The sequence below is a fragment of the Canis lupus genome, chromosome 12 (assembly GCF_003254725.2).
Source record: "Canis lupus dingo isolate Sandy chromosome 12, ASM325472v2, whole genome shotgun sequence".
Classification (NCBI taxonomy): domain Eukaryota; kingdom Metazoa; phylum Chordata; class Mammalia; order Carnivora; family Canidae; genus Canis; species Canis lupus.
In genome coordinates this window covers 8,810,176-8,834,904 of record NC_064254.1, presented here as the reverse complement: position 1 = coordinate 8,834,904, position 24,729 = coordinate 8,810,176, and the positions used below count along the sequence as shown (strand labels likewise).

Sequence of the window (24,729 nt, the reverse complement as noted above, 5' to 3'; positions counted from 1 at the left end):
AACTCAACCCCCAATCTGTAATCCTCAAAAAGGAGGAGGATGCAACATGGGTTTCTTTCACTTACCAAGTTTATCCAGTTAGTTTCCAACTCTCTTTTTAGGGATCCTGAGTTCTGTCCTTAAGAATGATCCTTATATGTCTCAGAGCCAGGGTTGGGGGGCAGGAGGCAGGGGCTACAATGGGAGCTGATGACACTGGAGTCCTTTCTCGGGCATGGATTCCTGGGAGATGTGCACTTGATTCAAAGCAGTCCCCCCTCTTCTGGAGGGTCCAGCACTCAAATCCAGCCCAGGAGGGTCCCAGCTGCAGCTGAGCAAGGCACCCAGCAGGGGAGGCAGGGCCCCATAGTGTGTCACTGCTTTTCTTAAAGGGACAGCTGGCCCAGAGAGCCCATGGGGAAAAGCTAGACAGGAAGGAGTGAGCAAGGATGAGCCAGCTCTCTCCAGAGGAAAGCTGTGAACAAGCACCAGGATCCTGTGCTCGCCTAATCCTGAGGACCTGAAAGGCTTGTCCCCTCTCCTGATGTGGAGGACACTTACGCAGAAAGACCCTTCCCCAGGAGAAGGTTTCCCACCTGCAGCTCATCCCTCAGGGCTGAACTGACTCACAGGACAGTACAATAACCAATAACAAATATTAATCACTTACTGTATACAAGTGCCTTGCCCAAAGGAACTCTGGTCTCCAAATTTGAGGATGTAGGTATTGTTATTGTTTAGGATGTTAGGATTGTTCCCATTTTACAGATGAGGAAACTGCAGAGAGACTAAATCGCTGAGGTCTCAAAGGTAATGAATGGAAGGAAACATTAGGATCTGAACAGAGTGGTTCTACTTACGCTCAACCACCAAGCTTTCTCTAGAAGGGTTACGGGAGCATTGCGATAGCAATCAATTGCAGGTGGAGCACTTGTCAGGGTCAGGTTCATGGCCATGGAAAATGCCACATGTGAAACAAGGTATCTGCCCTCAAAATACTCGCTGGAAGCAATTACCCAAACAGTAACACCAGACTTGTCTGGAGGGTGGCATCACTGTGCTTTTTCTTTAAAGATTTCTTTATTTTCTACACTTTCCTTTTATAAAGAGAAAAAAATAATAAAGATCCCACTTTGTACCTCCTGCTCAAATATTTCAAATGACCAAAGCTAGAGCAGGACAATTTAAGTATTCCACACGGATTCTAGGAGGAAGGGGAGCGGCAAAAATCAACAGGTCGGTGCAGCAATACTGTGAGTAAATCTATCAGAGTTCAGTTTTGCCCATTATAAATCTATAGGCTGGTTTTTTATCAAACCAAAGCCATAGTTTCCTCTTTCAGCCAAAACTAAAATAAAAAGTGTTTTCAAACCTGGTAATTTCCAAAACTCAGTTAAGAACCAACGCCTTGTGTTATTCCAGAACTTTCCTAATTTGATCACCACCCTTCTCGGCAGCTCCCCCTCACTTTATTCCACCCATCCCACCCAGCAGCCAGGCCAGTCTTCCAGGGCTTTCCCTCAGCCTACCCAGCACTCTGACACTTGCTCATGCAATGCCTTCTGCCTGGCACTTCCTTTTCTTCTTCCCATAAACTCCTTGACATCCTTTAAGACGCAGCTTCCTTGTCACTACTCCCATGGAGCCTGCCTCCCCCAAAAGCAGAATTAAGTGCTTCTTTCTTGGAGCTCCCACAAGGTTTGCTTATCTGGAACATGCTATTAGAGCTGGCATCACACTGTATTCTAATTAAGTTAGTGTCTTTGCTCGCCTTTCTATCCATAGCACCTAGCACCAAAATATCCATGGAATAAGGCAGTATGTGATGATGATGATAGTAATGATAATAATAATGATAATTGTCTGAAGAACATGCAGAGTTTTCTGGGTACTTCCTCCAACACTATCTCATTTGAATTAAAAAAAAATGATTGGGATGGGTATTAGAAGTGTCAAGTGTGAACATGAAAGGAAGCAAATAGTGCTTGGGGTCCTTGAAACTCTCTGCCTTTTGGAGGTTAGGTTTGCCCAGATGGCCTCAAAGGGCTGGCCTGGCTCCTTGACCTCACTTGCAAGCTAAGCCAGACTGTTCTCATCTCCTGCCCTTGTCCTCCACATGCTTACAAGTACTCCAATCCAACACCCCTTTGCCCCAGTCTCCTCCATCAGCCAGGCAGGGGGCCCCAGAGGGCCAGTGGGCCTGGAGATGATGTTTCCCAGCTGATACGTGGCATGCATTCTCTCTGGGCAAGTGAATGCAGCATGGCCTTAGCTTCAAGTGCAAATCCGGAATGATCTTGCCAGTTTTATGGAAGGAAACTCTGTCATGCAGCTCTGGTTGTATGCAACCAACCAGTCCACACACTGGCTTTGGGGTCACTGAGACAAGGTGTAGACCAAAGATGCACAGAATGTTAGAGCCAGAAGGCAACTTGGAGATCCCATTGCCCCAACCCCCCTCCATACAGCCAGGAAAATTGGGCACAGACTGTGAGAGGGATGCACAGAGGCACAGAGAGAGATGGTGGCAAAGTGAGGGCTGGCACACGAGCCCTTTCTGATCCAACCAAGGAAAACACAACTTTGTACTAAAAGGAAGCCACAAAGCCCAAATTATTTTGCAGGACATTCTTCAAGTACACAACATACAAATGACATTTGAATGCAATACCACACACAGAAAACAATTAATGAAGAAAAAAAAAAAAAAAACCAGAGGCGAGTGATCAGTAATAATCTTAAAATTTAGTACCCCTGGAGGCCAGGCCATGTCTTAACCCACCCATCTCCTTAACCTCTCCCATGAGCAAAGGGGGCATGTGGGTCTAAGTCTAAAACTATTTCTGTGTTGACTTTAGCAGACTGCATTGAAGTGAGGATACCATAAAGTGATACTTTCTTTTATCCTCAGGTAACATTACTTACAGTTGTGATTGTTATTGGTACTGAGCCAAACATCACTGGTCCCCACTCCTCACTCCAAGCATGAAACAGATTGTACTTCCTAGCCACTTTTGTTTGAGTGATGCCAAGTGCCTAATTCTGGCCCATGAGCCGCGAGTAAAAGCTGAGTGTCGTGCTGGTTAATTGTATGTGTCAACTTGGTTAGGCCAGGTCAAACTTGATTTCACCATGAAGGTATTTTTTAGATGAGATAAACACTGAAGTCAGTAAACTTTGGGTAAAGCAGATTATCATCCATAGGGTGCATCTAATCATTTGAAAGCCTTAAAGAAAAGACCAACATCCCCAAGGAAGAAGAAATTCTGCTTCCAGACTGACTTTGAACTGGAGCTGCAACATTTACCCTTCCCTGAATCTCCAGCCTGCAAAGCTGCCCTCCAGATTTTGGACTTGCCAGCCCTCACAATCAAGTGAGCCAATTCCTTTAAATAAATCTAGATAGATATGTAAGGTAGGTAGGTAGGTAGGTAGGTAGGTAGGTAGGTGGGTGGGTAGATAGACAAATGTAGATAAACGAAGATAGATGTAGAGATATAAACATCCTTTTGGTTCTGTTTCTCAGAACCCTAATACAGTTAGTCACTAATCAGTGGTCTAGAACATTGAAATGGCAGGACACTACCCCCTTTCTCGTTGGCATGGCAACCATCAATACTTAAGGAGATGCCTATCCTGCTAGCTTAGGTCCCTGAGTAACTATAATGCATAGAGGTCTGTGTTGACCCATTACACACAGTAGAATGAGTAAGAAATAAATCTCTCTAGTTTCAAGTCACTGAAATTTGGGGACTGTGTGTTACCACAGCATAACTTATACTGATGGAAGCATTGGCTATATGTGTCAACTGTTTGTCTTAGATTTGAGGTGCTGGAGTGTGAGGAAAGACATCCAAAAAAGCAATGGAACTATATAAAAGAGTTTTGATCCTGGCTGGCCACTGAGTCCCAGACACATGGCTCCTGCCTAGCTGCACAGCTTCCCTCACAGTCTATGTTGGACATCTTAATGTGCAATCCAAACACAGTTGTGTAAATGCATCAAAGGTACAATCTCACTGGTGAAAGAAACTTCCCTAGAAAATGTTCAGAGTTCCACTGAGGAATCTGACCCTGGGCCTGGAATGGGAAATTCTCCAAAGAACAAAAGTTTCCACTACGGCAACAAGAATGTTAAACATGATTTAAAAAAAAAATCTTTTCTCAGTAAGAAAAATGAGACCATGAGTATTTATAAGCCAAAACCCAAAGGCCATTCCCTGGTTCCTGTGAGGTTTTCTGCTGTATGGGGAGAGTCAAGCGCATTAGAGAAGGTATTAGAAGGGAGCGGGATGTCCTTGGCTCAAATGCAGATGGGTTAAGTATGGGACCTTTGAGGAAACGTAATCACAGAGTGTTGGTGATTCTCCTTAAGGTCACCCAGAGGCTCCTGGAACTCTGGATCTTCCTTCTCAATGGATAAACTCAGTCTCCTAACCTTCAATACACTACAGAGATGAACTCTGGGACACAGTAAGATATAATAGACCTGGGGCATCTGGGTGACTCAGTTGGTTAAGCTTCTGACTCTTGATTTCAGCTCAGGTCATGATCTTGGGGTCTTGGGATTGAGCCCTGTGTCATGCCCCTCGCTTCGCAGAAAAGTCTGCTTCCCCTCTATCTCTTCCTCTGGCCCTCCTCACTGCTTGCACACACATGTGCGCTCTCTCTCTCGAATAAATAAATAAATAAACCTTAAAAAAAGATATAACAGACCTAAACTATTATAGGAAAAACTTAGCTTAGGTTAGTGGCTCTCAACTGGGGCAGTTCTCACTGACATTTGGCAAAGTTGGGCAACTTTTTCGGTTGTCATGATTAGGCAATACTACTAGCTTCAAATGGGGAGAGGCCAGTGATGCTGCTAAATATCCTATGGCACACAGGACAGGCTCTCACCCCCAGGAAAGAATTATTCAGGCTAGTATGAAGGTTGAGAAACCCTGGCTGAGACTAAATCCCTAGTTATTAGGGTGTGAAGATTTAGAACAAAGAGCAGGAAGAAATGCTGTGGAATGAAATGCTCCAATGGGGGAAAAAAAGATATACATATTCATATCCATATAAATATTCATATCCATACACAGACACCAAAACTGATGTTCCACTGAAGCATTCTAAGAGGTAGCACAGTTCCCATTGGGAAATAAATGTCATTGCTCTCCCTCCTCTTTGATGAGGGAGGAAGGCAGCACAAGAATGAGAGGACCAGGTCCATCACTGAGAAGTTGTCCTGAGTTCTGCAAAGTGAGATGAGGAGCAAAGTTTCGGAGCAGAGCTGGGGAATCGAGTCAGCAGCATAAACAGAGTGGGTAAGCTTCGGTGAGCACCAAGAGGGAGGACAGAAGCAAAGCCAAACAAGAGGACCTCTGGCTAAGCAATCAACCTCTTTTCGAACAAAGCTGTCCAATATCCAATTTCAAATCATTTGAACTGCTGTGATGTGAACACAGTTGGTCTAGTGACCGTGTCCTTCAGGCCTACCAGGTGCCAGGCAGTATGCGAGTACATGGCATAGGGTCTCACTGGATGCTCACGGCTCCCCTGTGGGGATAAGAAGTCTGAGGTGGGAGCTGAGGGGAGGGGGTGTGTGGATTTAAGTCGCTCCCTCAGGGACACACAATGGGTGATCAGTAGAGACAGAATTTAGATGTAAGTGGTCTAGCTCTAGAGTCCGTGTTCTTTACTTCTGGGCTGCTCTGCTGGTGACCTATGTCACCTATGTCCCTATGTATTTTCTACACATTCTATAATGAGCCTGCATTTCTTCTATAATCAAGGAGGGAAAGTTATTTGGTTTATTTACCTTCATGTCCTTCCAGAGCTTTCCTTAATCATAACCCAGTCCACAGCCACTCTGCCTACTTTGCTCCCATGCTGCCTCTGGCTCTCATCTGTGGTTTCTAGCCTGTGAATCTGCATGTGTAGTCATGAGAAGTTTCCTTCTTGAATGTTCTTGAGCAGACTTCCTATGCATTGGCCTGGGATCCTCTGGTAGACAGAGCTACCCCAAAATGGGAGGAGATGGTCCCCCTGTGGAAGAACAGCAGGCTCACTACCTGCCATTTCCTATCCTGGGATCCACTCCCAGCCCCAACAAGCTCACTAGATGGTTCTTCACAAAGCGAGTGGTTCATGCCTAGAGGAACAACAAAGGAGACCTGCAGGTGAGAACTGTGTATACAAATGCACACACATGCATACATACATACTTGCATGCGCACGTGCACACACACACTCACGCACCCCAATCTGCCTCTGCATTCCTTCAGTATCTGGAGGAAAATGTCATCCGGTTAGCGCCCTCAAATGAACTGGGAAGGCAAATTCCCCATTGTGGTTTATGAGGGGTTGGGCAGCAGGGAAGGAGGGGTGTCAGAGCCAATCCACTTCTATCTGACTCTGAAATCCAAACTTATTTTCCCGGACTGGACTAGGATCCTGTTTCTCAATGTGAGGAGTCTTGCTCTCTCTTGGTGACACACACTTTCCCCAAGAATGCTAGACTTCTCAATGAGGAATTCTTGTATATCTGGGATTCTTGGAATCTGGACAAAGACTAATGAATTGCTGGCTTTACCCTAGGTTTGGAAACCCTCTAGAACTTACAAGCATGGGGGAAGAAGGGAGGCAGGGAGAGGGGCTGTGGGTGTGTCCACAGCAGAGAGGAGGACACAAGACTGGGAAGCAGGATCACAGAGTCCAAGTTACAGCCACTCCAGAAGCTACCCACTGACTCCCAAATCCGAAGTCACCTTCCACTCTGTGACTAGAAGGCTGACGCAGGCTCAAGAATTAGAACACGGTGGAAGTCAGGTAGTTGGCTGTTTGGTTCATCACAAAGGGAGGCAGTTGTGATGTGTCACAGTGTGCAGTATAGAGAGCTTGCATCTTACAGTCAGGCCTGCCTTACCTGGAATACCCTCTGCGCCTCTAACTCGCCACGTGATTTCAGGCAAGGCACCTGCATGCTCGGAACCTTGGGTTTCTCTTCTGTAAAATGGGATAACAGTTTGCAGTTCTACCACAGGACAGGATGTGCTGAAAGGTACAGGGGTGGAGCCCTGTGCCTGGAACATTGCAGGCCTTCAGGATGGTAGGTACGGTTTGCCGAGTTTGAGGAGCAGACGTTCATAAAGCTCTCTGTGTAGTGGGCCGGCTGCAGGAGCTCTGACAGCCCTGGGGACAACCAGGCAGTGAGAAGGCCTAACTCCCTAAGATGATGGCTGGTAAGCCTCAGTTCCCTCCTTCACACGCTCCTTGGGAGCTTTCAAGGGTTGGGTCATGCCACCCTACCACCCAGCCAAAGCGTGAATGTGTGGGTTCCAGATCACCAGAATGAAATGATAGAGGGCCCATGGGGCTCCTGGGTCAGGATGCATACTGGCCTCTCAGGGAAGATTGGGCAAACCACCCCAACCTTGCAGTCCAGGGGACCCCATGAGCTCTTAAAGCATCTAGAAGAATGCAGCAGCCGAGCTCCTGCTACCCCCTACCCCCACCTTCCACCTCCCCACACACCCCCTGCCAAGAGCTCCAGTAACCTGGGCAAACAGACCAGGCCCCCAGGGTGTTCTCAGTCTAACTGAGAAGGCAAAACACAGACATAAAAGACTTAAGGATACAGAAAAACAAGGGGGAAAGAAAATAATTTTCTTTCAAAGGAACTCATATATACAGAGGGATCATGAGGTGATCTAAGGAATCCACATTCCACAGGGTTAATCTGGGGAGACTTTCTAGAGAGAGTGGTGATAGGCAGGGCTGCCACTTAGTGTCACAAGTTCTCCCCAAAAGTCGCCCCCCTTCTCAGACCCTGTGGCCTGACTGATGGGGAGCAGGCACTTTTGCCTGAAATAGTAAATTTACATAACCTCGCAATCTTAGCGATGCTCAGTGCAGCTCTGGTTACAACAACAAGGGTTTAAGAACTGGAGAGTTTGCAATGGCAAAGGCAGAGGGGGAAAACAAAACAAAATCCACATGAGGTTTTAATTTTCTTTAGCCACGTGAGAATGGCCCCGTAGATCCAGCTATAAATACCCAGCTGCCATTGCCACAAGATGGAAAATCACACACACACACACACACACACACACACACACGACAGTTCATGTAAATCAGTGTTTCTATGACTATCTGTCTTGAGAAGATGGAGTCCTAGACTCCCCTTGCTACGTGTCTTGCTCTGAGGCCTCCCCAAATACATCTGATAGGACTTAGAAGGAAGTTATCCAACGGCCAGCACCAGAGTAGAACACCGAGCTGTCCCCACAACACCCAGGCCAAGTCAAAGCCAATCAATGGCCACAAACAGGACTGAGGGAAAAAGGTTTTAGATGGAACCCTTTAGAAGGAAGCAAAAAGCACCTTGCTTGACCCAGGATACCTTGTGCTGGCTTCCCTAGAAGCAGAGTCTGAGACAGATATTTGTATGTTATATATCGAGGCTGTGCCCTTGGGAGAAACCAGGAAGGGAATGAGGAAAAGAGAAGAGGGCAGAGGAATGATCTGTCAAGAATGTGGTTTTTTTGGAGAGATCTAGCTTCAGCTCAGTCCTGTGGAGAGGCCTGGAGGGAACTGCACTGCCACATTGCCCCTCACCTTGGGGTAAGGGAGTGGGGTTTTTGTACCTGTTAGTCATTAGCCACAGAGTTCAGAGGAAGGGAAGGGCAAGCAAGATGCAGCTCCAGCCACCTCTGCACGAAAGGATTTAAGAAGCTAAGGTCAATCTGCACAGGGGCAAGCCATTAGCTGGAGCACCCAGAGCAGCTGGAGACCTATACAGGACACCAACAGCATCTTCTATATAGCGTCTGTGAGCCCAAGGGCCTTGCTGCTTAGAATTATATTTTCTATTGATTACAAAAGTTCATTGGTTTGTTTGGTTTTATTTTCTTTTGCATGGGATGCTTTTAGAATCATCCTGCTGAAGAGAAGCAAAGGTGTGACCAACACAGCACACGATGCGAAATGCCCCCCAATATCTCTTCTTGCCTTCTCCCGTACTAACAGGTCCCTGCTTTTGTTTGAGGTAGCAACATGACCAATTAAAAATTGTTCAGCTCCCCACTAGGTTCCATTGCAGTTTGAAGTCACTCCTTAACACAGTTTTGGCCAGTTTTTGGAGGGAGCTTTCAGAAAAGCTTGTTGAAAAGAACAGAATTAGCTGGCATGCACTTTTTGTACTTTATCTTTCTCTTTTTTTCGGCCTGGAATGCAGATGTGAAGCTAGAGGTGATGCAGCCATCTTGTAATCACGAGGCAATGGGCCAAAAGAGAGCTTTGTCTCATTCTAAAGAAGGCTAATGTAGAGAAATAGAGGAACCTGGGTGTATGACAGCACTGTGGTGCCACTCTGCCACCCCTGAACTATGTCTGATGGGCTTGTATAAGAAAAATAATGACCCCCTAGTTGACAGAGCCACTCAAGTCAGCTTTCCACACCATGTAGCTGAGTACAAATTCTAATGGATATATGCCTCAAAACACTAGTTCTGCGGGGCACCTCATGGAAAAAGCCTTCTTCAAATAAATAAATTGAAAGAATGCTAATTTATACAACATGAAACCCATTGCTTGCTGCAGTGATTCTTTAAATGCATGGCTCTGTGCTGGTGAGGGCAAGAGAGAAGAAAGGGTGCTATGTGCATTTCTTTAATCCCAGAACTTTTCCTCCTAGGGCCATTGTGAGAACCTGGTGTTTTATCAAATGCAGTCTGGGAAATGCTAGACTAGATGACCTCTTTTGATTTTCTTCCTCCTGAACATTTCATGATTTCCCACCCAGAGGAGACCGAGCAGATGGCCAGACCCACAACAGCCTTAGTGTTCACCCTCCATGGACCTAAGTGTGCAAAGAACTGAGTCCTATGAAGCTGGTTGGAAATAGGCAATGAACTAGATAAATTAAAAGACCCAAGGAGGGCCCAAGTCTTTCAGAATTTTGGAGGAATTATTCCTCTTCCCAAGCAGTGATTGGCACTTTCCCCCAGGAATAATCATCATCATAATAAATGATGTTGATACAGCCAACATTTATTGAGCATTTGTTACATGTGAGGTGCTGTGCTTCGCATGGCTGCTCCCATGCAATCCTCACAATTGCCTAAAAAAGAAAAAGACCTTTAGTTTGCCTACTTTGCAGATGAAAAATCTAAGGCCTATTGAGAGATGCCAAATGTTTATCCAGGGGCCACTCAGCAACTGCCTAACAGAACAGGGACTCTCTGTCCCAAAGCCCACCAACTTCAATGGTTCCATTCCTCCACTTTCCATTTTCAAGTACCCATTGTTTGTATATTGTGAAATTTCACTTGATACACTGCTTTGCAGGTGTCCCTATGAATTGGGTCTGTACATCGTGATTCATAGACCGGACTAGGAATTGTCAAGGGCAGGCCCTGTACAGCCATGAGTTCAGGTATGTTCTTTTCTCCTTTCTCTGCACTTTGCCACAATACTTAGAGACCATGCGTCTACGGTGCAGGGCCACTCAGTAGAGGCTGCCTCTCTGACATTCATCCGACTTCACAGGAGCTAAGGTGTGCTCTAGGGAGCCTTCGAGGGTAAATAGAGTGATGGAGGTGGAGCTAGGAGGCAAATGCTGGAATGGCTAGCTCCAGCTCAGTACATCCTCAGCTTCACATGCTTATCCATCAGAGTGCTCAAGACCAGCATCATATGTGTCACATGGACTGGGCTCAGACCAGGTCTCAAGTCCTCAGTCTGCCACCTGAGACCACCGGGCTCAATCAGCTCAAGGTAGACACATCCTCCATTCTCTGGACTACAGAGCATTTAGAACATGATAGATAGCCAATCCCCAAGTCTCCATTCAAAACATCATCCTTTTCACAGCACAAAGTACCTGACCCATAGCCATAAATATCCATTCCTTCCAGCCCAGACCCCCTTCCTGACTTACCCCAGTCAGCCTCCTGGAGTCAATCAGTACCAAAACAGCCCAAATTGCCCAAAAGCAGTTCTAGCTTAAGTCAAAGGGGACTTCCCATCATGTCTGGTCTCTAGTTACACAATGAATGCACACAGAAATATCCAAGGCTCTAACTATCCTTGCCCTGCCCCTCTACTTCCATTCCCTGCCATTCTCTACTATGCTCTTGCCCAGGGGGCTCACCTCTTTAGAAGGCATTATCCATATTCCTGGGTTCCTGGTGCTCAGTGGGATTCAACCAGTGGGCAGCAACAGCAGGAGACTGGAGGGTGGAAGGAGAGAGACATCAAGTGTTTGTTCACCCATTCCGTCTCCACTAAGCCATGGGTCTGGCAGTGGTGGTCCTCCTCTAGGGCCACAGCTCTGGCCAAGAGGCCCTAACTCCTCAGCTTCAGCTGGTATAGGACTCTGATAACACATTTCTTCCCCTTGCCCCTTCAGGTATAGGAGTGTTAACACTCCCTGCTGCTGTTTATCCCTGGGTGTTCACATCTCGTATAGGACCTTATCTCTCTGCAAATAGTCCTCTCATTACATTGGTGTCAATTAAACCCTTTTGGAGTGCCAACTATTTCCTGCCCAGAGCCTGACTGGTATAGACTACAATGTCCATTCTCAGAGCAACCATCTACCCAGGATTTGCTCCAAAGAGTCCCAATTTTGTGTGATTTTCTTCCTTTTAATTAAAGTGAATTATATGATGTATAAATAAACAGGAGGCGGAGAGAAAAGCCACCCCCAGCTTTAGGCTCCAGTGCAAGCACCATACCAGCCAGATGAGGGGCTCCCTGTTGCAGAATAGAGCACTGAGGTTCATGAGCTTGGTCAAGGACAGAGGCTGCATAATAGAGGACAGGGTACTCAAAGCCAACACAGTTTGTGTCACTTGGATTGGGCTCTGACCAGATTCCAAGGGACAGGGGGCTATAACAAAGAGTAAGGCACATAAAAGAGCTGAATCAACTGGATTTCAATAAGCACCCAGAGAAGAAGCCAGCATGGCTTCATTGTCAAGCAAAAGAAAGTGAAGGAATTCCTGGCGGTACACACTTTCCCACTTTGGGGCAGGATGTTTGCAAGAGGAACAGAGAAGTGGCTGTATTAATGAAAGTCAGAAGGATGGCAAACTTCATTGAAACCAGGCAGTTATGGTGAGAGACAGAAAGTCTTTCACCCTGGGGCAATGAGAAATACTTGAGATCGTTGGTCCCATGTCCTTATCAAAAGGATGTCAGGATGATGTTTGTGGCCCCTTGCCAACACATGCAAGAAATCCCAGTAACTCCCAAGGAAGGGGTGGGATGGGAGAAGGCTCCAGCAATCTGCTATATGGAAAATGAGCCGGAGAGTTGGTGTTTGGTTTTTTCCATTAGTATGACCCTATTTTGCATTTTACTAATATGTCAAAATATGATCCCAACAAAGCCACATATCAGAACAAAATAGGTCATGATTTTTAGCTCAACAACAGGGATTACCACAAGGCCTAATGTGGATGTATGGAGAGCAGCTCAGTTGATGAAGATGATCATATCTACCTAAAATTTCCCAGAAGAAGTTGGAGCAAAGGGGAAGTGCCTTCATGTTCAGTTTTCAGCATGCCTATCTGCCAACAGGTAGAGGAGACAGATTAGGGATTTGTGCCCATTTTTAAAAATGATCTTTTTTTCAAGCAAAAAATATTTTAGCTATCTAAAAATATAGGCAGTAATAAACATTTGTGTAACCATCACTCAGTTTAAGAAATAAAATCTTGAGGTGCCTGAGTGGCTCAGTTGGTTAAGCATCTGCCTTTGGCTCAGGTCATGATCTCAGGGTCCTGGGACGGAGTCTCCCATCAGGCTACCTGCTCTGAGAGGCACCTGCTTCTTCCTCTGGCTCTCTCTCTCTCTCTCTCTCTCTGTCTTCACTTTTTTAAAAAAGAAAATCTTACAGGTATAAATGGAGCCCCTTCATACCCCTCCCTGGTCTTCCTGCCTGCCTTTCCTAGAGGAAGCCACTTTTCTGAATTTACTGGTTATTCCAAACATGTTTTCATACTTTTAGTTATGCCTGTAAATATTTGTAAATAAAAGAATATTATTTGGTATGAGTTTGAATTCATTATTAATGACATCCTTCTACAATTTGCTTTTCCACTCAACAGTATTTTCCACTTAATATTATTATACCTCACTAGCACAGTCTGTTCATTTTTTTTTTCACTATAATCCATAGCATTCCATTGTATGCACATATCAAGTTATTTAACTGGTCTTCTAGGTAACAGAAATCAGAGAAGCTTTCTAACTCTTAGAAGCCATGTTATAACAAATATTCCTGAACATAGCTCCTTTTCAGAGGTATTGGACTTCCTCTAGATTTACCTAGGAATGAAACTGCTGGATCATAGGGTAAGTGCATCTTCAGTTTTACTAGATGGTAACAAACTGCTCTCAAAGTGTGCATACCAATTTAACCACCACCATTAGTGAATGGGAGTCATTGTTGGCTCTACATCCAATATGGAGAGTAGAATTTTGAGGGCCAATTTGATGAGTGTGAAATTATGTCTCCCTGTGGTTTCCATGTATGGCATTTCCTTGACTCTAAGGAAGGTTGAGTATCTTTTCCTATGCTTACTAATGTATAGCACCATTTCACTGTTAGAACTACATCTGCATGCTCTGAAAAACCAAAAGAATTTTTCTTTTAATTTGTAAAAGTTTGAATAAGTTGGGTATTTCATCACTTCCTCATCAAACTCAGAGAGGAAAGAAAAGCAGTGGATACAGGCAAAGGGAAGACTTCCCTTTGCATACTGGCTTTGAGACAGAGATTTTTCAAATGAGCCCTAACTTCAGAGATGAAACACATGAAGCAGGAATTCCAACAATCCCTGGGCAATGCTAGAAATACATCCTTTTAGACCTTGTCAACCTTGTCCAGGAAAAGGTCAGAATGTTTTCACGGTGCCCTTCGCCTCTGTAAAACACACCTAGGTGGACACCATGAATGGACCGAAGGAACCATAGGAACCATCGGTCCATCTTCCTGCTGTAGGAAGCACCACCACTCCAACACATAAAATTGCTCCTCTAATAACAGAAGCCCAAAAGGAGATTTAACAACTTCCTTACATTCCCAAACACTCTTAAATGGAATCTAAAATTTCTTCACTTTTAATGCCTCCTGCTCATAGCATTGATGTCATGGAATAGCATTCTTCACTTCTACATCTTTCCTTGACAACACTGTTAGTATTTTGAGGACTCATCTTAATACCTCCTGTCCCTGGCACAAGGATGGATGAACTAGTTTGGAAATGCATGAGGGCAGGGACCATATCTTATTCAACTTCAAAGTTCCAGGAGACGTTCTATTTATTCCTTAAGGGAAGGCATTTTTTCCATACTAAGTCTTCTTTTCCAAGCCTAAGAGCAGAGTAATCATGGAAATAAGCCCTCTTGCTCAGGGCACAGAACTCTAGAAAATACCTTGGGATACTTCTTCTCCATGAACCCTTCCCTGACTTCTCCCACCTCAAAACAATCTTGCCTCCTCTATATATTCCATCAGTACCACATAGTCCCTAGTATTCTGATGGGAAGCTAATTATTTGGCAAACAATACTAATAAAGATTTACAGAGCACATGCCATGTCCCAGGCACAATTTTCAGTACTTTACAAGTATTAATTTTGTCCTCCTCTGGAGGTAGGTACTATTACTGCTCCCCTTTTACAGTTGAGGCAACTGAATCTCAGGGAGGCTACAGTTCTAAAAGTGGTGGGATTTAAAGTTGGATGCTAGCAGTTTGACCCTAGAATCTGCACTAGAAGCCACGGAGCTACACCAAAGCTACTGCTAGCTAGACATATATAAGCACTTCAAATGCTTCTCATTGTTGTTCTAGTAAAAACACAGCTGTGCACTTAATGAGAAATTAGTTATCCTTGGATCCTTATCTCTGACACCCACATCAAATCCCCAGGGCCCTGAAGAATTTGCTGAGCACTCCCTTATTTATTAATGAAACCTCCCAGTCACGTGGGCTTGCCATATACACACCAACCGCCTCACTGGAAGCAATGGAGGCCCCGGAGGTGGAATGAATGTGGCTCACATCTTCCCCCACCCAGCACATAGCGCCTTACACCAGTACCTCTCAGATCATCCTTGAACCACCACCACTGATAACTACGCAGCACTTTATGCTTTTCATATACTCTACATCATGGACTCAGTTTGCTCCTATGCCAAAGGTCTTACCCAATTCCCATCTGACACATGACAAAAATTCCAGGCTCAGATATGCCAAATTGCCAAATCCCTTATCTAAGGAAGTTTGGCTAGTTAGTAGATACTGATATTCAAAACTAGATCCTGACTTTGAATCCCAAGATACATCTTTTGCTACTCATTAAGTTGGTCCCTTTTATTCTTTGTCCTTCGAGCATACACACACCTGCACACACAACTCTCTTCTCTTTCTGGACCAGTGGAATAAGAGTCAGATCAAAAAGAGGAAATCAGTCAAAACACAGCTCTTTTTCTGGGAACTGTGAATGAATGAGCACATGGATGAACCATATATAGAGTCAATAAGGATTCCTTGGGTGCTAGCTCTGTGCCTGTCACCCAGCTAGGGCCGCAAATACCACAGTGACTAACACACAGCCCTAGCCTTCTAGGAGCTTCTAGTCTGTTAGCGTATGCATCTCAATAGTAGCTAGATCTGTCAAAGGAAGCTCACCTGGTCAGAGCCTCCTCTGAGCAAGGAATGGTGTGCAGAGGGGAAGAAGAAAGCCAGACCCTGCTTTAGCATAAACAGGAGACTACAAGTATATCATGCAGGGCAAACTCGAGACAGACGGCATTCAGAAAGAGTTAAAAAAGAACCTGTAGGCCCCGCTGACCAGGAGAGCAAAGCCCTCTCAGCCTCCCAGAGGGTGAGCATATGTCCCAGTTTACCAGGGACAGCGCCAATGGACTGCTGCTTCCCCAGTGCCCCATCCAGTGACCCTTTCAGTCTTGAAAGAGTCCTGGTTTAGACAGTAAATTACATGGTCGTCCTTGCCTTCCAGGAAATTTATGACCTTTTCCAACAGCCCCTGGGCAGGAAAACAATTCGGCTTCTCAAGGTCGTTGAGTTGCCTCCTTCCTGCTCCTTTTTACAGAGCTTCTCCTCACAGTCACCATCCCACAACTGGCACAGGCTCAAGGGGGACAGCCCCCACATTGGTGTCTGTGTTTCCATTCAGTGTTAGCACTGAAGCCAAAACCATTCACCATCAGATCCCCAAATGCACAAGCTTTAGGTTCAAGTACATCTGTCTTCTATCCTAACTCTGAAAGTTTCTTGCTGTGTGATCTTAGACAAGCCATTCAACCCCTCCAAGCCTCAATTACCTCATCTATAAGAGGGGGTAAGGACACTCATCTCATCACATGGGACTTTGTGGGAAGAAGAATAAGTGAAAACACCCAGCACCGTGCCTGGTCTACAGGACACACCTACTCACAGCAGGCTTTCTGGAACACACGAGCTCTCAGGTGTAAAGGGCATAGAGGATATGAACATCTCAGGAACCCCAGGATATCATGGGCCTCAAGCACCTGCCCTACCAAGTGGGAGCTGTTTCTTCATCTTTACAGAAAATGGAAAAGATGGCATGACCACTTAATTAAAGGGATGGTACCTCCTGAAGCTGACCACACACATTTCCTAGGATCCAGCATTTCCACTCCTGGGACATACCAACAGGAATGCATTCATAGGTTCACCCAAGGACAAGTGCACAAATGCTCATAGCAACACTGTTCACAATAGCCTCAGACTTAGAAACCAAAAATACGTCCATCAACAGAAGGGTGGATGCATAGAGTGTGTTGCAGTCACATAACGGAATACTACACAATGAGAACGAATGTTCTATGCCACAACACTATGCTGAGCAAAAGAAACCAGACAAAAATGAGTACACACTGTATGATCCATTTATAGCACATGCAAGAATAGGCAAAACTAATCCACAGTGTTGGAAGTCAGGATTATGGAAGGGTATTAGCCAGAAGGGGGCATGTGAGGCTTCTCAGCATGAAGACAGTGGAGGGGGCTTTAGAATATTCGGTTTCTTGATTTGGATCTGGCTATACAAGTGTGTTTTGTGGGTGAAAATCCACTGAGCTATATACTGACAAACTGTGTTTTTCTGAATCATCTTGAACTTCAAGAAAAAGTTAAAAACTTTAAAATGCAAAATATATTTCTTTTTGAGGTAGAGAGTTGATCAGACGACGTAGGCAGTAGACACTTAGCAAAAGGCAATAAGGTATTTTATTGAATAAATGTGCGCTGCCCCCTTAGCCCTGTGCCAGACACCATGCAGGATGCTGGGCAAACAGAGCTAATGAGACTGGGTCTCTGTTCTCCATCATCATCACCAGTAACATTTCAGTGTTCTCCGTGTCAGCCATGGTTTCAAGTAGTTCTTTTTTCTTTTTCCCCTTTTACCAAAACATGCACGGACTTCATCTTCATCACAACCCATTTTACCGATAAGGAAACTAAGGCACAGAGAGGCGAAGTATCTCATGCACGGCCACAAAGCTAGCAAGAACTGGCACCTGGAGGGGGGAGGAGCAAGATGGCGGAAGAGTAGGGTCTCCAAATCACCTGTCTCCACCAAACTACCTAGAAAACCTTCAAATTATCCTGAAAATCTATGAATTCGGCCTGAGATTTAAAGAGAGACCAGCTGGAATGCTACAGTGAGAAGAGTTCGAGCATCTATCAAGGTAGGAAGACGGGGAAAAAGAAATAAAGGAACAAAGGCCTCCAAGGGGGAGGGGCCCCGCGAGGAGCCGGGCTGAGGCCGGGGCGAGTGTCCCCAGGACAGGAGAGCCCCGTCCCGGAGGAGCAGGAGCTGCACCGACCTTCCCGGGGGAAAGGGGCTCGCGGGGAGCTGGAGCAGGACCCAGGAGGGCGAGGATCTCCTCGGGCTCCCGGGGACACTAACAGCAACTGCGCCCCGGGAGAGTGCGCCGAGCTCCCTAAGGGCTGCAGCGCGCACGGCGGGACCCGGAGCAGCTCGGAGGGCTCGGGGGCGGCTCCGCGGAGGGGGCTGAGGGGCGGGAGCAGCTCGGGGGGCTGGGGGCGGCTCCGCGGAGGGGGCTGCGCGGCCCCGGGAGCAGCTCGGCCGGGCTCGGGCAGAGGAAGAGGCTCCGTGCAGAGGGGGCTGCGCGGTTCCAGGAGCAGCTCGGAGGGGCTTGGGCGGCAGCTCCGCGGAGGGGGCTGCGCGGCCCGGGAGCGCGAATCCAACAGCGCAGGCCCCGGAGCACAGGGCGCCGGGACACAGCCCAGGATCCCGCCTCCCCCGGGACAGGCAGAGGCCGGGAGGGCCCAGGACAGCGAGGACGCTCCTGCCCCAGCTGAGCACATCAGCGGCCCCGCCCCGGAGCCTCCAGGCCCTGCAGACGGAGAGCTCTGGAGTTACTGCGGGGGCTGAATCCAGGTTTCCAGAGCTGCCCCGCCACTGGGGCTGTTCCTCCTGCGGCCTCACGGGGTAAACAACCCCTACTGAGCCCTGCACCAGGCAGGGGCACAGCAGCTCCCCCAACTGCTAACACCTGAAAATCAGCACAACAGGCCCCTCCCCCAGAACACCAGCTAGACGGACAACTTCCAGGAGAAGCCAAGGGACTTAAAGAACACATAATCAGAAGATACTCCCCGGTGATTCTTTTTTTGTTTGTTTGTTTTTGTTTTTGTTTTGTCTTGCTTTTTGATTTGTTTCCTTCCCCCACCCCCTTTTTTTCTCCTTCCTTTTTCTTTCTCTTTTTCTTTTTTTTTTTTTTTTCGTTTTTTCTTTTTCTTCCCTTTTTTTTTCTCTTTCTCTTTTCTTTCCTTCTTTCTCTCCTCTCTTGTTCTCTTTTTCCCAATACAACTTGCTTTTGGCCACTCTGCACTGAGCAAAATGACTAGAAGGAAAACCTCACCTCAAAAGAAAGAATCAGAAACAGTCCTCTCTCCCACAGAGTTACAAAATCTGGATTACAATTCAATGTCAGAAAGCCAATTCAGAAGCACTATTATACAGCTACTGGTGGCTCTAGAAAAAAGTATAAAGGACTCAAGAGACTTCATGACTGCAGAATTTAGAGCTAATCAGGCAGAAATTAAAAACCAATTGAATGAGATGCAATCCAAACTAGAAGTCCTAACGACGAGGGTTAACGAGGTGGAAGAACGAGTGAGTGACCTAGAAGACAAGTTGACAGCAAAGAGGGAAACTGAGGAAAAAAGAGACAAACAATTAAAAGACCATGAAGATAGATTAAGGGAAATAAACGACAGCCTGAGGAAGAAAAACCTACGTTTAATTGGGGTTCCCGAGGGCGCCGAAAGGGACAGAGGGCCAGAATATGTATTTGAACAAATTCTAGCTGAAAACTTTCCTAATCTGGGAAGGGAAACAGGCATTCAGATCCAGGAAATAGAGAGATCCCCCCCTAAAATCAATAAAAACCGTTCAACACCTCGACATTTAATTGTGAAGCTTGCAAATTCCAAAGATAAGGAGAAGATCCTTAAAGCAGCAAGAGACAAGAAATCCCTGACTTTTATGGGGAGGAGTATTAGGGTAACAGCAGACCTCTCCACAGAGACCTGGCAGGCCAGAAAGGGCTGGCAGGATATATTCAGGGTCCTAAATGAAAAGAACATGCAACCAAGAATACTTTATCCAGCAAGGCTCTCATTCAAAATGGAAGGAGAGATAAAGAGCTTCCAAGACAGGCAGCAACTAAAAGAATATGTGACCTCCAAACCAGCTCTGCAAGAAATTTTAAGGGGGCCCCTTAAAATTCCCCTTTAAGAAGAAGTTCAGTGGAACAGTCCACAAAAACAAAGACTGAATAGATATCATGATGACACTAAACTCATATCTCTCAATAGTAACTCTGAATGTGAACGGGCTTAATGACCCCATCAAAAGGCGCAGGGTTTCAGACTGGATAAAAAAGCAGGACCCATCTATTTGCTGTCTACAAGAGACTCATTTTAGACAGAAGGACACCTACAGCCTGAAAATAAAAGGTTGGAGAACCATTTACCATTCGAATGGTCCTCAAAAGAAAGCAGGGGTAGCCATCCTTATATCAGATAAACTAAAATTTACCCCAAAGACTGTAGTGAGAGATGAAGAGGGACACTATATCATACTTAAAGGATCTATTCAACAAGAGGACTTAACAATCTTCAATATATATGCTCCAAATGTGGGAGCTGCCAAATATATAAATCGATTATTAACCAAAGTGAAGAACTACTTAGATAATAATACACTTATACTTGGTGACTTCAATCTAGCTCTTTCTATACTCGATAGGTCTTCTAAGCAAAACATCTCCAAAGAAACGAGAGCTTTAAATGATACACTGGACCAGATGGATTTCACAGATATCTACAGAACTTTACATCCAAACTCAACTGAATACACATTCTTCTCAAGCGCACATGGAACTTTCTCCAGAATAGACCACATATTGGGTCACAAATCGGGTCTGAACCGATACCAAAAGATTGGGATTGTCCCCTGCATATTCTCGGACCATAATGCCTTGAAATTAGAACTAAATCACAACAAGAAGTTTGGAAGGACCTCAAACACATGGAGGTTAAGGACCATCCTGCTAAAAGATAAAAGGGTCAACCAGGAAATTAAGGAAGAATTAAAAAGATTCATGGAAACTAATGAGAATGAAGATACAACCGTTCAAAATCTTTGGGATGCAGCAAAAGCAGTCCTAAGGGGGAAATACATCGCAATACAAGCATCCATTCAAAAACTGGAAAGAACTCAAATACAAAAGCTAACCTTACACATAAAGGAGCTAGAGAAAAAACAGCAAATAGATCCTACACCCAAGAGAAGAAGGGAGCTAATAAAGATTCGAGCAGAACTCAACGAAATCGAGACCAGAAGAACTGTGGAACAGATCAACAGAACCAGGAGTTGGTTCTTTGAAAGAATTAATAAGATAGATAAACCATTAGCCAGCCTTATTAAAAAGAAGAGAGAGAAGACTCAAATTAATAAAATCATGAATGAGAAAGGAGAGATCACTACCAACACCAAGGAAATACAAACGATTTTAAAAACCTATTATGAACAGCTATACGCCAATAAATTAGGCAATCTAGAAGAAATGGACGCATTCCTGGAAAGCCACAAACTACCAAAACTGGAACAGGAAGAAATAGAAAACCTGAACAGGCCAATAACCAGGGAGGAAATTGAAGCAGTCATCAAAAACCTCCCAAGACACAAGAGTCCAGGGCCAGATGGCTTCCCAGGAGAATTTTATCAAACGTTTAAAGAAGAAATCATACCTATTCTCCTAAAGCTGTTTGGAAAGATAGAAAGAGATGGAGTACTTCCAAATTCGTTCTATGAAGCCAGCATCACCTTAATTCCAAAGCCAGACAAAGACCCCGCCAAAAAGGAGAATTACAGACCAATATCCCTGATGAACATGGATGCAAAAATTCTCAACAAGATACTGGCCAATAGGATCCAACAGTACATTAAGAAAATTATTCACCATGACCAAGTAGGATTTATCCCTGGGACACAAGGCTGGTTCAACACCCGTAAAACAATCAATGTGATTCATCATATCAGCAAGAGAAAAACCAAGAACCATATGATCCTCTCATTGGATGCAGAGAAAGCATTTGACAAAATACAGCATCCATTCCTGATCAAAACTCTTCAGAGTGTAGGGATAGAGGGAACATTCCTTGACATCTTAAAAGCCATCTATGAAAAGCCCACAGCAAATATCATTCTCAATGGGGAAGCACTGGGAGCCTTTCCCCTAAGATCAGGAACAAGACAGGGATGTCCACTCTCACCACTGCTATTCAACATAGTACTGGAAGTCCTAGCCTCAGCAATCAGACAACAAAAAGACATTAAAGGCATTCAAATTGGCAAAGAAGAAGTCAAACTCTCCCTCTTCGCCGATGACATGATACTCTACATAGAAAACCCAAAAGTCTCCACCCCAAGATTGCTAGAACTCATACAGCAATTCGGTAGCGTGGCAGGATACAAAATCAATGCCCAGAAGTCAGTGGCATTTCTATACACTAACAATGAGACTGAAGAAAGAGAAATTAAGGAGTCAATCCCATTTACAATTGCACCCAAAAGCATAAGATACCTAGGAATAAACCTCACCAAAGATGTAAAGGATCTATACCCTCAAAACTATAGAACACTTCTGAAAGAAATTGAGGAAGACACAAAGAGATGGAAAAATATTCCATGCTCATGGATTGGCAGAATCAATATTGTGAAAATGTCAATGTTACCCAGGGCAATATACACGTTTAATGCAATCCCTATCAAAATACCATGGACTTTCTTCAGAGAGTTAGAACAAATTATTTTAAGATTTGTGTGGAATCAGAAAAGACCCCGAATAGCCAGGGGAATTTTAAAAAGGAAAACCATATCTGGGGGCATCACAATGCCAGATTTCAGGTTGTACTACAAAGCTGTGGTCATCAAGACAGTGTGGTACTGGCACAAAAACAGACACATAGATCAGTGGAACAGAATAGAGAATCCAGAAGTGGACCCTGAACTTTATGGGCAACTAATATTCGATAAAGGAGGAAAGACTATCCATTGGAAGAAAGACAGTCTCTTCAATAAATGGTGCTGGGAAAATTGGACATCCACATGCAGAAGAATGAAACTAGACCACTCTCTTTCACCATACACAAAGATAAACTCAAAATGGATGAAAGATCTAAATGTGAGACAAGATTCCATCAAAATCCTAGAGAAGAACACAGGCAACACCCTTTTTGAACTCGGCCATAGTAACTTCTTGCAAGATACATCCACGAAGGCAAAAGAAACAAAAGCAAAAATGAACTATTGGGACTTCATCAAGATAAGAAGCTTTTGCACAGCAAAGGATACAGTCAACAAAACTCAAAGACAACCTACAGAATGGGAGAAGATATTTGCAAATGACATATCAGATAAAGGGCTAGTTTCCAAGATCTATAAAGAACTTATTAAACTCAACACCAAAGAAACAAACAATCCAATCATGAAATGGGCAAAAGACATGAACAGAAATCTCACAGAAGAAGACATAGACATGGCCAACATGCACATGAGAAAATGCTCTGCATCACTTGCCATCAGGGAAATACAAATCAAAACCACAATGAGATACCACCTCACACCAGTGAGAATGGGAAAAATTAACAAGGCAGGAAACAACAAATGTTGGAGAGGATGTGGAGAAAAGGGAACCCTCTTACACTGTTGGTGGGAATGTGAACTGGTGCAGCCACTCTGGAAAACTGTGTGGAGGTTCCTCAAACAGTTAAAAATATACCTGCCCTACGACCCAGCAATTGCACTGTTGGGGATTTACCCCAAAGATACAAATGCAATGAAACGCCGGGACACCTGCACCCCGATGTTTCTAGCAGCAATGGCCACGATAGCCAAACTGTGGAAGGAGCCTCGGTGTCCAACGAAAGATGAATGGATAAAGAAGATGTGGTTTATGTATACAATGGAATATTACTCAGCTATTAGAAATGACAAATACCCACCATTTGCTTCAACGTGGATGGAACTGGAGGGTATTATGCTGAGTGAAGTAAGTCAATTGGAGAAGGACAAACATTATATGTTCTCATTCATTTGGGGAATATAAATAATAGTGAAAGGGAAAATAAGGGAAGGGAGAAGAAATGTGTGGGAAATATCAGAAAGGGAGACAGAACATAAAGACTGCTAACTCTGGGAAACGAACTAGGGGTGGTAGAAGGGGAGGAGGGCGGGGGGTGGGAGTGAATGGGTGACGGGCACTGGGTGTTATTCTGTATGTTAGTAAATTGAACACCAATAAAAAAAAAAATAAAAAAAAAGAAAAAAAAAGAACTGGCACCTGAATCGGAACCCAGGGCCCGTGCTCTGATCCACAGCCTTCTACTCACAAATCTGGGGTCTCAGCGCTGTCAGCCCCAGCTTCCATTTAGACAGCTGCAGGCATCAATAACAGGACCCCTGCTCAGGGCAGCAGTGATGGAAAAGCATCAACCGTGTGTCTTGGAAAGGCAGTTCCTAACTGGGCAGCTGCCAGCCCCACGCCACATGACAGGTGACAGACTGATAAATATATTGACGGGGATGAAAAAAGAAAAGGAAGGTTAACATGGCTTGGCCTTTCCACTGCCCCAAGTCCACAGAAACTCTGAATTTGCTTCAAGCTAACTTCAAAGCCGCCTCGGGCAGTGTGGAAATACTGACTGATCTTCCCACTGACTGGAATCACTCCCTTCCCTCGTGGCCTGGTCCTGGGACCTTGAGGCTGGGGACTGTGGTGTCTGGGAGGAAGTGACAGAGGGTTGACGCGGCCCCCCAGGAATGTGGTCAGACGTTGAGCTGTGAGTCTAGGCCCCAGAGTCTGCACACAGCATCCATCACACCGGCAGGCCATCAGTGTATGTGACCCGAGAGGCAGAGGGTTCAACACAGCCCCAAAGGCTGCCTGTGCTTGGGACGAAGCAGAACGAAGCAGATACCCCAAAGAGCAAATCAGAGCTGCCAGAGATCCATGCAGGCACAATGTGAATACCTCTGCAGGCAGGAAGGCAGCGCCCAGTGAGCCGGCAGGGTTCTCTGAGCCTGCACCCCCACTTTGCATTCCAGAAGCACTGGTAAGATGGAAAGAAATTCCCAAAGGTCAACTTGTCCAGCCCCTCATCTCCAG

At 45.2% G+C, this 24,729-nt stretch overlaps 1 protein-coding gene across 5 annotated transcripts in view; it reads right to left on the bottom strand.

The window, feature by feature from the left end:
- The window catches only part of DAAM2 (dishevelled associated activator of morphogenesis 2), a 122,166-nt gene that overhangs the window by 88,245 nt on the left and 9,192 nt on the right, over positions 1 to 24,729 (bottom strand). For 3 of the 5 annotated variants that reach the window (XM_049092073.1, XM_049092072.1, XM_025418686.3), the window contains one exon: positions 11,120 to 11,198. The exons of the other annotated variants lie outside the window; for them this stretch is intronic. The gene's annotated coding sequence lies outside the window, so the exon portion shown is untranslated. Of the gene's footprint in view, positions 1 to 11,119; positions 11,199 to 24,729 lie in introns of those variants that run through there. 5 annotated transcript variants of the gene reach the window in all.